Source organism: Lutra lutra, chromosome 10, assembly GCF_902655055.1.
Source record: "Lutra lutra chromosome 10, mLutLut1.2, whole genome shotgun sequence".
NCBI classification, from domain to species: domain Eukaryota; kingdom Metazoa; phylum Chordata; class Mammalia; order Carnivora; family Mustelidae; genus Lutra; species Lutra lutra.
The window spans coordinates 88817313-88831084 of record NC_062287.1 but is presented as its reverse complement, the minus strand read 5'-3'; the positions used below and the strand labels follow the sequence as shown (position 1 = coordinate 88831084).

General features: G+C 39.2%; 1 protein-coding gene across 5 annotated transcripts in view; it reads right to left on the bottom strand.

The window, feature by feature from the left end:
• Positions 1 to 13772, bottom strand: part of IFTAP (intraflagellar transport associated protein) — a 68651-nt gene that overhangs the window by 25743 nt on the left and 29136 nt on the right. The window lies entirely within an intron of this gene.

Here is a 13772-nt window from a genome sequence, read left to right as displayed (position 1 = left end):
ACTATTATACCCAGCACTGTTCTCAGCCATTGTTAAAAGGTCAATGAAGTACAGTATTTGAAAAACTCTTAGGCATTAATTATCTCGTTTTTTCCCTAAATTTGAAGGGAGGTTTTCCTTATATGGAAGCAATGTATGGGTGATTTTATAAAGTTTTTAAGAGAAAAAATTAAAATTAGAAATAATTCTACAAAACAGAAAAGCTATAACAATTTTTTTCAATGGCTATTTTTCTCATATTTTATCTGTGGATCCATATACTTCTAAAAAGCAATGTTTGACTATCCTTGACTATTTAAAACTATAAACAATTAATACTTCTGTACTAAATCTATGCATATTCATGATTATGTTCTTAGGATAAAGAAAGTCTAAGATTAATCCTAAATTAAGAGATTGAGAAAATTATGATAACATGATACCATTAACAGAAATGTGGGGGATAAATTTGGATGAGAGATAATGAATTAAGCTTTTATCATGTTCATTTGAAGTGCCAGTAGAAATTGTGAGGGAAATGTCCCAGAGGCAGCTGCAAATGTAGGCTAAAATGTGGGAGAGATATCACAGCAATACGTAAATATCTGCTAAAAATCACACTGAGATAATGGTTTAAGCCATAAAACTGCTTCCTATATTAGAATTAATAATCAGGGTTAACATTTATTGAGTGTCAGATACTCTTTTATGAGCACTCAAAAATCTCATTTAAAGCCCACAACAACCCTATAGAAAGTTACCATTAGTATCCCCATTTTACAGATGAGGAAACCAAGGCCTACAGAGAGGTCGAGTAACTTACTCAAAGTTACATGGCTAGTGGGGCACCTGGGTGGCTCAATGGGTTAAAGCTTCTGCCTTTGGCTCAGGTCGTGATCCCGGGGTCCTGGGATCCAGCCCCACATTGGGCTCTCTGCTCAGCGGGGAGCCTGCTTCCCTTCCTCTGTCTCTGCCTGCCTCTCTGCCTACCTGTGATCTCTATCAAATAAATAAATAAAATCTTAAAAAAAAAAAAAAGTTACATGGCTAGCAAATAGCACAGTGGGGATGTGAAGTCAGGCCTTTAGACTCAGAATCCACACTCCCAACCACAGTGTTATGCCAACTAGAGTAATATAGCAAATAAAGGCAAAGAGTCCTTAGAAAACAGAAGAATGAAGCAGAAAAAAGACAAAGAAAAAAATCCTGGAAAAGAGACAAAGAAGAAAAGTTTACAATAGCACCCGAAGAACCAAGGGTGCATGGTACATTCCAAAAGCAGAAGTGACTTTGTTGGAAATGACCAGAGCAACTGCGGGAATCCATGTAGTGATCACCAGAAGAGTGATAAAGAGATTCAAAAGAGGTAAAGTGGCAGAAATCAAGCAACAGGCAGATTGGAGAACCCTGTTCCATCTCCTTATGGTACTCCACCATGAAAAAGCTCCAGGGTCACAAGGACTGTCTGATCTGTGAGCTTTGCAGGCAGGGATCTAACTAAAGGGGTTACAAGACAGCCTAACCCAGCCCAGTGGTCGTGCTTGTTTCTCTTGAGCTGTTAATTGCACGGCTTCAGAGTTAGTGAGATTCTTGTTCACAGCCTGGTGCAACTCCAGAGTCCTTTGTTCACTTCCTTCTACCCCATCACTGGCAGAGCTAAGACGTGTGGGGGTATCTATAGGACATGAACACAGAGATACTGTTGGAGCACAGAGGTAAGGTAACCTAGTCCATAAGCCAGCGAGGGAAAATGCAAACACTAACTGCACCACTTTCTCTTTAAAAAGAATTAAGAAATAACACAAGTTCAGGCCAGCTCTCCCTACTGACTCGGGCACCAACATCTGTGACTCCTAATGCTTTCCACTGGCACAGTAGAAACTCTAATGTGAAGCACTAGTCTTGGCAGGGGGCAGGGGAGGATAGAGGGGTAAGAAGGGGGAGAGTGAGTGAGGTAATGGGAGGGTTGCCGAGAATACGGCTGGAGTAATCGACAACAAAAAATGCTCTTCAAAATCCACAGGCTGAATGCTTGAGGTACTACAAAAGACCAGAGAAGTGAGGTAGAGATGGTCATGGGACTTCTCCTCCTGGACTTCTTTTACAGCCACAGAGGGGTCCTACATCAGTCCTAGGGCTAAGATAAGCGATGGTAGCAGGGTAGAGGGAGATAAGCGTAGAAACAGGAGGAGTTCCTCAAACTCCGTCAAAGTTAGAGGCAAGAAGACTTCCCGTGACTACCTGTCATTCTTCCTTAGTGCACTGTTCTCATAGGAGGTAGAAGTTTCCCTTCTCCCTGCTTATCCTTTATGTCTAGCACAATCTCAATCTAGTATTGACTAAGAAAACACTATGTCCCAGCACACTGTTGTAATAGTCTATTGACTCAAGAACCTGAAAAGCACAGCGATGTCTGGGAAGAACAGATGCTCTGTAAGGACAAGCTCTACTTATTCTCATAATCACTCAATGTACACCTCTGCCATTTTCAATAAAACACGTAGGTTATTTGACAGATAACCCGATGAAACTCCTTCAAAATAAAAAGCAATGTATCACAAAGTCCCAGGTTCTGATGCCGATGTTGGACTATTGTTGGGGTCTCAGATCTAACAAAATATTTGGCTCATCCTTTTAAAACTTTATTTTGTAAACATAAAGCTTTCATTTAAAAAATACCAGAAGATTCAGAAAAGAATGTGTTCTCTCTCTGACAGAACCTATAGTTGAGGCCTCCTTCCTGAGCCTTGAAAATTGTTTCACAAGAATATATACTCGATCGCTCCAAAGACCCAGAAGTGCTTCTCAAAAAGGCTTTTATCATTTTTTCTGAAAAAGCAGCAAAATGTAAATCTCTTGGCAAAATAAAATAGGAAAAAAAGTTCTTTTTTTCAATATGATAATGTCAAAATGGCAGATATTGGCACAGCCCAGAATCCAAAGTGGCCTAAGGCCTGATAAGAGAGCCAGCTGCTGCCTCCTGGAGTTATCCTGGTGGCCTTCCAAACGTACCACCCAAGTGTCCGTCTCATCTCCTTCTGTTTCTGTGTTCCACTGAGCCCTTTTCCCCCTGTCATCTTATCCCTAATGTTCCTTGCTTTGAAATAAGTGTCAGACATAATACACTTTAGAAATCTAGCAGCAATATTTCAGAGCACAAGTAGGTTACTGAGACCTGAAAGAGAGTTTCTTTGGGTATTTCTGAGTCAAAACTTCAATACAGACGAAACAAAGGCTTTTTGTTGTTTTGTTTTGTTTTGTTCTGTTTTTTTCCTCTCCTAAAGGTTGCATTATTCTGAAGCAATGGAATTTCAATTTTCTTTTGATACCAAACAGACCAGCTTCCAACGTTCTCCCTTTCAAGGCCACCCACTAGACCCACCGTGTCTAATTTCACTCCTTGAAAAGATTTCACTCCTTGAAAAGGTCAAAACCACAGATGCCTCAATAAATTAAACACTGATCACATATTGATTGCTATAGCTTCCGGATGAACGTGACCGCTTTCAGAGAACTCCTTTTTGAAAGAAAAAAAAAAAAAGTTTTAAAAATTCAAATCCATCCATACAAAAGTCAGATTAGACTAGACCCCAGGTGCGGAGAACCATCACTGCACTGGCAGGAGAGTTTTCACAAATCAACACAACCAGCATCAGAATTCATGACCAAATCCCGACAACAACCTCCAGTGTCTTTACTTCTGCACCAGGGTCAGTGGTAATATGAATCAAGAGCATGTTCTCAGTCGTGAAGAGATATTGACCATGTGGCTAGAAGGAAAGAAAAATTCTTGGGGGGCAATTCTATGTAACACTGGATATTTACAAAAAGCCTTCTGCAAAGAGAATAGGGGCTAAGCAATCATGCTTATAACAAGGTTGGGTACTTTGAAAGTCAGGGGGTGATTTTCACATTATATTCCTAGCCTGGAGCAATGTTTCTCTGGACAATAATATTTGCTCTTGATTTGTCCAGCCAAACTACTTCACGCCACTGCTTCTTGATCACATGCTCCTTGGTATCTGGCCTCCCCTGGAGCGATAGTCGTTAGGATTAAATAAGCAATTTAAAAACCAATCAATCATAAATCAGAATAAATCCAAAGAAGCTAAATTCAGCAGACAAATGTTTTGTCTAAATTCCCTTCGCAGTGTTCTGAATTCCAACTGTTTTATGTTCTTCATTTGAAAGGGCACAGGGAGGAGAGGATTACCTCAGCCTGGCCAGTCAGGAATAATTGTGCTTTCCCCAAGGCTGGATGATAATTGACTCATTATTCACAGTCATAGCTCTCAGGCTGCCAAGACACAAATGCACAACCCTGGCCCGGAAGAAAAAAAAAAAAGTGTCAAAGCCCAAGATGAGGGGCACAACAGCAGTAAGTTAAAATTGTTGAAACATCCAGTTTTAGGTACTCATAGAGAGAAAAATGTGAAGAGAGTGTAAATTGGTTGAAAGCTGATTTATGGGAAGAAAATCCGAGTGGCAGTTGAGTTATACAATCCATTCAATCTGGAAAATTATACTCCAGGCATCAACTATATGCAAGGTGACAAAGATGGGGAGCCCCAGTCCCTGCCCTTACAGAGTTTACACACCAAGAAGTTAACCCAAGTATGCCAACCACCAGAAGAGAATACAACCATGGAAGACAATGGAAGGGAGTCCAAAGTAAGAGAATGGCAAAATCACAACAGGTTTGGAAGAATCACAAGAGGCTTCACATAGGCATGGAGCGTCTGAGTTGGGCTTTGAGAGACCACAACAAATTTCAACAGGCAACCACTGCTGAGGTTATCCCACAGAGGGAAAATGGCATGAATGAAGCCCCCAAAATGGGAAAGCAAAGCCCCTGAGGAAGAGTCACAAAGTATTCCAGGAAGATGGGAGCACATGTGCTGTGACACATGGAAGGGCTGATATTTGGAGAGCCTGACAAAAACTCTGCAGTTTATCTAGGCCTTGGAGAGTCACAGTTAGAGCTATGCTCTAAGGAGAGGAAATGGGTAGAATGGAGCATTGTAGACCCGACGCTGGAGTGAGCAACAGAAAGTCGAGGTAGTAATCCAGGTAAGAATTAAAGGGACCCTGAGCAAAGGATTTAAGGAAGAACTCCCTTTGTGAGTTCTTTTTCCGTCTCTGAGACAGAAATGAAGACATTATCTCCAAGTGGTTATATTTCCTCCCTGTAGATAACTCAGAATATTCACCTTATCTTCCCACTGTAATCTGTACTATTCTTCTAATTTGGCACACGCTAAGTAACTTTTTTTTTTTTTTTAAACAATCTCTGTCAAGATGGAAGTAGATAATACAGCACGCTTGCAACCTGTGAAATGGGTTACACTTTGGTGCAAAAGAGGCTACACATGTCACCCCACAAGATAAGCTCACCTTCCCAGTGGATTCCACCACGGAAGTGAGGTGGCTCGTGGAAGCAGCAGATATGGCACATTTGAACAGAGCTTTCCTTAGCTCCCAGAATCCTAACAGGGTGACCGCTGCTGCTGACACTGTCTACAGAAGGTAGGATCTTGTTACATCCAAGAAGTTCCTTTCTTTTTCTATCACAATCCTTACCTACTTAAAACTTCCCAGTCTATGCACACACACTTTATTTTCTTAGTCGGAAATATGAGGACAAACAAACAGGTCTCTCCTCATTCTTGAGCCAAATCCAGAGTCACAAGGCCATAGACTCACCTAGTGAAAAACTTACAATAAACATCTAAGTATCCATGAAGAGTAGCTCTACTTCTCCATTACTGACGTATAATTTACAAAATTCACTTATTTTAAATGTACAATTCAATGATTTTTAGTCAACACAGACTTGTGCAACCATCACCACAACTAAATCTTTAGGTCACTTCCTTCACCCCAAAAAGGTCTCTGGGGCACATCTATAGTCACTCCCTGTTCCTACATCTAACTGCAGGCAAACCATACCACTAATCTACTTTTTGTAGCTATAGATCTGCCTTTTCTAGACCTTCCATATAAATGTAATCATACAATATGTGGCTTTGAGTCTGACTTTTTCACCTAGCACACATCTCTGAGCTTCACCCGTGGTAGCATATATCAGTACTTCACTCCTTTTTATCTACTGTGTGGAGAGATACCATTCTGCTTTTTCCATTCACCAGTGAATGGACAATTGGGGGGTTTCCGCATCTTGTACCCCCTTGATTCTGAGACTGAGTTTAATCAAGGACCGCTACTGCTAACCCAATTCTGTGCTGTGCCACTACAGGATGAAGCCAAAACAAAAGACAAGGACAGAGTTCCAGCCTCCCTCCACACCCAGACAATGGGAAGAATGCACATACTCAGGGAAGCTAAAACTCTCTCATCATCTCTCTTCACATGGTCACAGCCTTAGAATGAGGCCACTCTATTACGTGGTCCTGTTTTCTTCAAATTTATCTGAAATCACCTGAAACTACCTTTCTTATTGTTCATTGTCTACCTCTTCCTAGAAACCTAAGCCTAAGGAAAGCAGGGACCTCTTGGTCATGAAATTACTCACAGTTCCTGAAAAGGAAAATATTCATTCTCCACTCCAAAGGGCATGTAACATTTAAGACTGAACATAGAGTGATGCTCAACCCTTCAACCAGGGAGTTCACTGTGTGAGCTGAGCTGGAAAATTCAAGGAAGAGTTAAGAAAGTTATAAGATGGTCAGCTCCGCTCAGGTCATGATCTCAGAGCCTTGCACTGGGCTCTCTGCTCAGCAGGGAGCATTGCTTCCCCCTCTTTCTGCCTGCTGCTCTGCCTACTTGTGATCTCTCTCTCTGTCAAATAAATAAATAAAATCTTTAAAAAAAAAACAAATAATAAATAAAATCTTAAAAAAAAAAAAGGAGGGCGCCTGGGTGGCTCAGTGGGTTAAGCCGCTGCCTTCGGCTCAGGTCATGATCTCAGAGTCCTGGGATCGAGTCCCGCATCAGGCTCTCTGCTCAGCAGGGAGCCTGCTTCCTCCTGTCTCTCTGCCTGCCTCTCTGCCTGCTTGTGATCTCTCTCTGTCAAATAAATAAATAAAATCTTTAAAAAAAAAAAAAAAGGAAAGAAAGTTATAAGACATGGCCTTTGTCTATGAGAAACATATAATTTATTCTCTTAAAACTTGTACTCCACTCAAAGGCACAACATTTTGCATATCTTTCAGCCAGCATTTCCATGTCTAAGAATTTATCCAAAAGAAATAATTAAGTATGTGGGCAAAGATTTCACTGCAAAGCCAAAAATGTCTAATATTTTCCCTTGAAATTTTTTACTTAATCAAGGCCTCAAATTTTTGCATATCTTTGAATTTCCATGTGTAAAAATGTATCCAAGGCCATAAATAAGAAGGGTACAAAGAAAAAAAAAAGCGTACAAAGATGTAGCTACTGAAAAAAATAAATAAATAAGGCCAAAAGCATTACTAGGAACCTACGAGGCTAGCCATGTCCACGCCTCATCTGCCCTCCATACCCTCTGACCTCAGCTCCCCCTCTCACCCTTGTTCCTGCCACTCAGGCCACACTGACCTCTTCCCTGCTTCTCAACCAGGCCCAGTGCTGCTGTCACCAGGCCTCCACACTGGTTGTTCCCTTGGCCTCAAATGCCTTTCCTTCAAGAATCCACGGGCTTTCTTCCATCAGCTCCTTCCAATCTTCACTCACATTTTACCTTCCCAAGGAGGCCTAACAGCATCATTCTACATAAAAATGCAACCCTATACCTCCCCACCAGCACTCATGACCCTCAGATCCTGCTCGGTATATTTTTTTGTCTTTACCAGAATACTTACTATCTTCTAACACAAATATTTTTCTTACTTATTATGTTTACTGTTCGTTGCTCTCTCCCCCTGCTAGGATTCAAATTCCCTGAAGGGTAATGACCTTTGTCTCTTTTGGTCACTTATGTGAGCATTACTTGGCACACAGTAGGTGTTCAATAAACATTTACTAAATGAATGAGGATAGACAATGCAACATCATCTGTAATAGCCAAAAATTGGAAATAACTAAATGTCCAACAAAAAAGAGAATGGCTAAATAAATTATAGCATATCCACACAATTGAATACTATGCAGTCTTTAACAATTCTATCAAATTATATTTATTAATTGGGAAGTTCATAATACATTATGTGAAAAAGCAAGGTACAAAAAGTATGCATAGTATGATATCACTTCTATAAAATAATTATAATAAATTTGCTGAATATATAAATGAATGAAAATATTAGGTTGAGACTATAATTTAGGTACTGTTAATATAAATAAATATAAAAATGTATCTGTGGTTTTTGTATATATGATTATTGAATCATAATAACACATCTATGAAGTAGAGGTTATTATACCCATTTTACAGATGATAACACTAAAACTCAGAGATTCTAAAAACTTTCTCAAGACCACCTCATTAGGAAACAGCGGAGCTCAGATTCAAATCCTGGTTGTCTCTAAGTCCCATGTTTGTAGCTAATAAATGCATCTATACACAAACTAATAGAATAATTCAGCAAGGAAGTATACACCCATGGTTTATCTCTTAGATACAGGATTACAGTTTTATTAATTAGTTAACTGGATACCGCTTTAGTTGTATGAAACAGACACCTCAAGTAAGCATGGCTTAAATGGAATAGAAGTTTATTTCTCTCTCATGCATTAATATAGAGATGCACAGAATCCATAATAACATGGTTATTCTGCTTCCCAGAATTATTCTAGAACCCGGGCTACCTCTTCCTTTCTGCCATCCCTAGGGCACCACCCTTCTCCAACATGGTCCACAACGGTGCATGACACACTCTTGCTCTATGCAAGAGGATAAAGAGGAGACAGTGTGTACCTCTGTTCCCTTCTGTCATTAGCAAAGGCATAGTTTAAGCCATTTATATCAAGGAGGCACCAAAACAGAGCAGCTCAAACAGGAATTTCATTTCTCTCTCAGGTAATACTTTAGGGCAAGCGGGCAGGCTGTGTTCCATGAGATGGTCCAAGGAAACAGGCTGGTGGGATGCTGTGCCATCCTTGGCATATGGCTTCCATCTCTGTGTCTAAGGATCACTCCCACAGTTGCCTATTTCCGGCTGGAAGAAAAGGATTAAAGGAGTCTAGGCCATGTTTCTTGAAGATATCACCCCAGAAGTTACACATATCAGTTCCCCTCTCTTCTTATTGGCACAAACTTAGGCAAACAGTTATACCCAGCTGCAAGGAGACTCGGGAATGTCATCTTTATTCTGAGGGATGGTGCAGCAGCTAAAAATGTTACTGCTATAGAAAAAGTGTATTTTTTGTTTGTGTGTGAGGGTGTGTGTGTTCATGCCTCTTTATTTTCTGACTTTCCTACCATGAACAAAAAATAAACTTATCTGTAGAGGTGAAAAGCATTTTATCTAACCAAGTCTCTTCAAAAAATAAACTTATCTGTAGAGGTGAAAAGCATTTTATCTAACCAAGTCTCTTCTAATCTTTAATCTAGGGAGAATACCTACAAGCATCTCCTTCCTTCTTAAAAAGTTGTTCTTAGAAATACTAAGAAAAGAATACATATACATACATAATATTTCACATTTACATTTCTTTATATTGTAGACACAAGATTCTTTTAACATTCAACTTTGATGTCCCTTTTTTAAATCCTAGTTATCTAATCATAAAATTTTACATCTCAGTAAGTTTTAAAAGTACCTTCATGTATAAAATACACAGCAAAAAAGGTACCAAAGGCACCGAAATTACTGGAGGAACATTTCCTAGAAGTACAGGCGACAACATACCTCCATGCCCATGTGGTCTCCTAACACTGTTGCCTGTGCACTTGCCAATGGCAAAATGCTCATAAAGAATGTAGTTTTTCCAGCAATAACACAAGTAGCCCAATTTTCCCTGTGATGGAATAACTCTGGCCTGTTCACACATGCTCTACAATCCTTCAGACTTGGGACAGAATATACGCTAATCCAAAGCTCACCTTAAAGTTCTGTAAGCAAGTATACCCTGTTCTCCCTATCAGAGATCGGCAAGATCACAGTAAAATTATTCCTATAACCCATCATTCTTTGTCTACTGTCGAAGTTCCTTTTTAAATAATACAAAATGGTGACATTAAACAAACAAACAAAAAAAATTATGGTGAAAGTAAAATAATAGTTCTTACTCCCTGGGCAGGGCATGTAGATGATTTCTTCATGAAAGCTGTGGGCCTTATTCCTAGGAAAATGCAGTACATACAAAAGCAGAGAATTTTATGGAACACACACATTTCCCCCTTCCTCTCCTTGATCTCATTCAGAGCATATTTCTGAAAGTTGGTCCAGAAGTCAAGGCTCCTCGTCCATCCATACACTAGCACTGCTGAACCAAAATTTGGGGACCAATTCCCCAAGAATCCCCATTTTAATAAGCTTATTAAATGATACTTGAGGTAAGACTCCCGAGTAAAGGTTCCTTGGAGTAGAATGCAGAAATAGAGAATTAAAAAGAGAGGGAGGTACAGGCTTTTCATTATAGAATGAAGAAGTCACGGGGATGAAAGGGACAGCACGGGGAGTAGAGCCAATGGAATTTTAATAGTGTTGTATGGTGACAGATGGTAGCTACACATGTGCTGAGCACATTACAATGCACAGAGTTGCTGAATCACTATGTTGTACAACCGAAACTATGTAACATTGTGTGTCAATTATACTTCAATTAAAAAAAAAGATGTAGTATCTGATATCTTTGTCAAAGTATATAAATACCTTTGCTTCAAGGTTCTGTGTAGACATACTATTTAGTCTATCCACCAGAGGCCAGTGTAGGATTATTCCCTGAACAGTGCAGTCTTCACTATACAAGAGACTCTATACATAGATACTACACAATATATACCATACAGAGTTCGTTTTGACTCCACCAAGGGTGTGGACAGCTAACACTGTAAACAATACTTTTAACTTCTTTATACTGTAGATTTAAGATTTTTTTTTACTATTTAACCTTGATGTTTCTCTTTTAAATCATAAATAGTCTCCACAAATAAAACCATACCAGAGTACATCTTTTTAAAACCTACCAAGTACCTTCATGTATATTTCATTGGCTTCACCTCACAACCATATGAGACATAATGAGCAGGCAGAATTATCCCTGATTTACAGATTCAGAGAGAATAAGTGGCAGGCCTGCAGTGTCAAAGAATTAATAAATGCCTGGACCAGGTCTTCTGAATCCTAAGCTCAAAGAGAACCCTTTCCATAACAGTGGCCCTGCTCGCAACAGAATGAGAAATAAAAGAGCAGTACACTAAACTCTTCATAAAACCAAATCCCATCAACCTAAAAAATCTTCCTTCACCCTGACATCATACCCTCCATCTGCCTGCCTACACACAGTGATGCATCAACGTAAGACAACCTTTTTTATTCACACAGGTTGGAGAAAGTCAGGGAATGCGAGCAAGGTTTTTCTACCCTTTTACAAATAAATGCTTTTTAGGAGTTTTCAAACTGCCCAAATTTGCAATAATGCAGGACCAATTCATTGGTATAAAGCCTTGGGGCAATGCAAGAACATACTTAAATTGTACATGTCTCTCACATTCCCTCATTTTTTTTTTCAGTGCACTTCAGGGTGTCCCTCATTTAAAAAAAAAAAAAAAAAAAAAAGCTCAAAGTCAAAAAAGGAGGAAAAACAGTCTGAAAAATCTACCCTTCTAATCATTGATTGCTCTTTTTTAAACTCATACAGAGGGTTTATTCTAATCTAAAACTGAGTCCCCCAGACCAAAGGCAATATTCTGCATATTGTTTTATCAGCACTATGTAAAGAGTGGTTAGTACTAGCTTACCAACTGACCTCTAACTATAGTGTGCTTGACTGCTATTGTGCCTTCACACATCCAGAGCATTTGAAACACAGAGCACACAGAAATAAGTAAGAATGACGTATTAGACTAGGGACTCTGTCTCGTTCATCTTATATTCCCAGATTTTAGCTCAATGCCTAAAATACAGCAGGAACACAGTCAATACAGAAATGATTTCAACATTTGCAAGAAGAACTGCAGTGACACTTTAATTGGGGACTAAGCCTAATACCCAGAAATTAGATGACTGGCTACAAGTCACACAAAGCATAATTGATGGAGGAGAGGAGGAAAATGTGGCACTTGATCCACAATCCCCTTTTTCTAATCAGCAATCCATACACTATAAAACCTAAGGCAAAGTCAGGCTAAGTTCAAAAAACACATGAAAATGGTATGATTCTTCTCTGTGTTAAAGAAGCAGTGGGCTTCAAGGAGAACGAGTTAACTGGTGCCACTTAAGTCTATCTCATTTGGAGGGAATCCAAGTAGGACGGGGAAGAAAAAAGACACTAACAATCTCAAACTAGACAGACTGTGGTTTGAGTGTCATACAAGGAAGATGTGAGTTTGGCTGCGATAAAGTTTCCTGTTTGTATCCCTTTGGGTTTAGCTGACCATTTCAAAGAAAATATTATTGGTCTACGGCTGAGAGATTCCAGATTTGAAAGCCACACACATTTGAATACAGACTTATTCAACTGAATCAAAGGATACAGTCTTAAAACCACCTCAGTTCCAAGCTACATAATTTACTCTTTCTTTTCAAGCGTAACAGTACATTTAACAATGACTAATAAAAATAAGGTCTCAAGTTAAAGACCAATGCATACAAAACAACTGTGCACTCACTCAATATTGTTTTCATCAGCCGCTTAAAGGGTGACTGTGACCATCTTTAAAGTTTCTTTGGCCACTAGCAGTTTTCTGCTTGTATTTTATAGAAGTTCAAGATTCCATTTGCCTGGGCCACCTGGGTGGCTCAGTCGGTTAAGTGGCTGCCTTCGGCTCAGGTCATGATCCCAGGATCCTGGGATCAAATTCTGCATCAGGCTCCTTGCTCCGTGGGGAGCCTGCTTCTCCCTCTGCCTCTGCCTGCCACTCCACCTGCCTGTGCTCTCTCTCTCTCACTCTAACAAATAAATAAATAAATAAAATCTTTTAAAAAAGATTCCATTTGCCTAAGAAAATTTACCTCTCTCATTTATATCCACACACGAAATATATATAATATATACACGTTGAAAACATATACAGAGAATCAAAGAAAATTATTCTTTATTTGTAGGCCAACCAAATTAAAAAGCTCATAATATTTTATTTCACTGAGAAACAAATTTATTGCAACAAAATACTATGCATTAAAAAATGCTGCCAAAAATAAATTCAATGTTTATAATTCAAAATGTTGTAAATACTTAAACACATTTTCTCTCCTTTATGCAATTACACCTGAACTATAGCAGGCACAGAAAACAAACGATTATCTATGGGCCAAATATTCATGGGTAGAATATGAATCTTAACAACCACAGCTGAACATTTACGCTCATATATCTAAAACAAAATAGATTAATCAGCTCAAAATGCACCGTAATTTGAGGGGAGAAATTTCCTTCTGTCACGAACCAGTGCTTTTCTGTGTTCCCTAATTTGTCAATTTGTTCCCTAAAATGTACTAATTTAGTGATGACAAAAGGAATAGAGAAAAAAAATGAAAATTGCTTAATTACAGTTTACAGATGTTCCCCCAGAGAGAAAGAGTAGGGTAGTGCTGCTGGGGCTGTTTCTTCCACCAGGCTTGGCTCTGCTAGTAATGATTTCACTTTGTTCAACACTTTTTCCTCCTTCAGCCTTCTAGGTGGTATTTGGTACTGTATTTTGATGAAGAAGTCACTTACATATAGCTACTGATATGAAACCAATATAAACC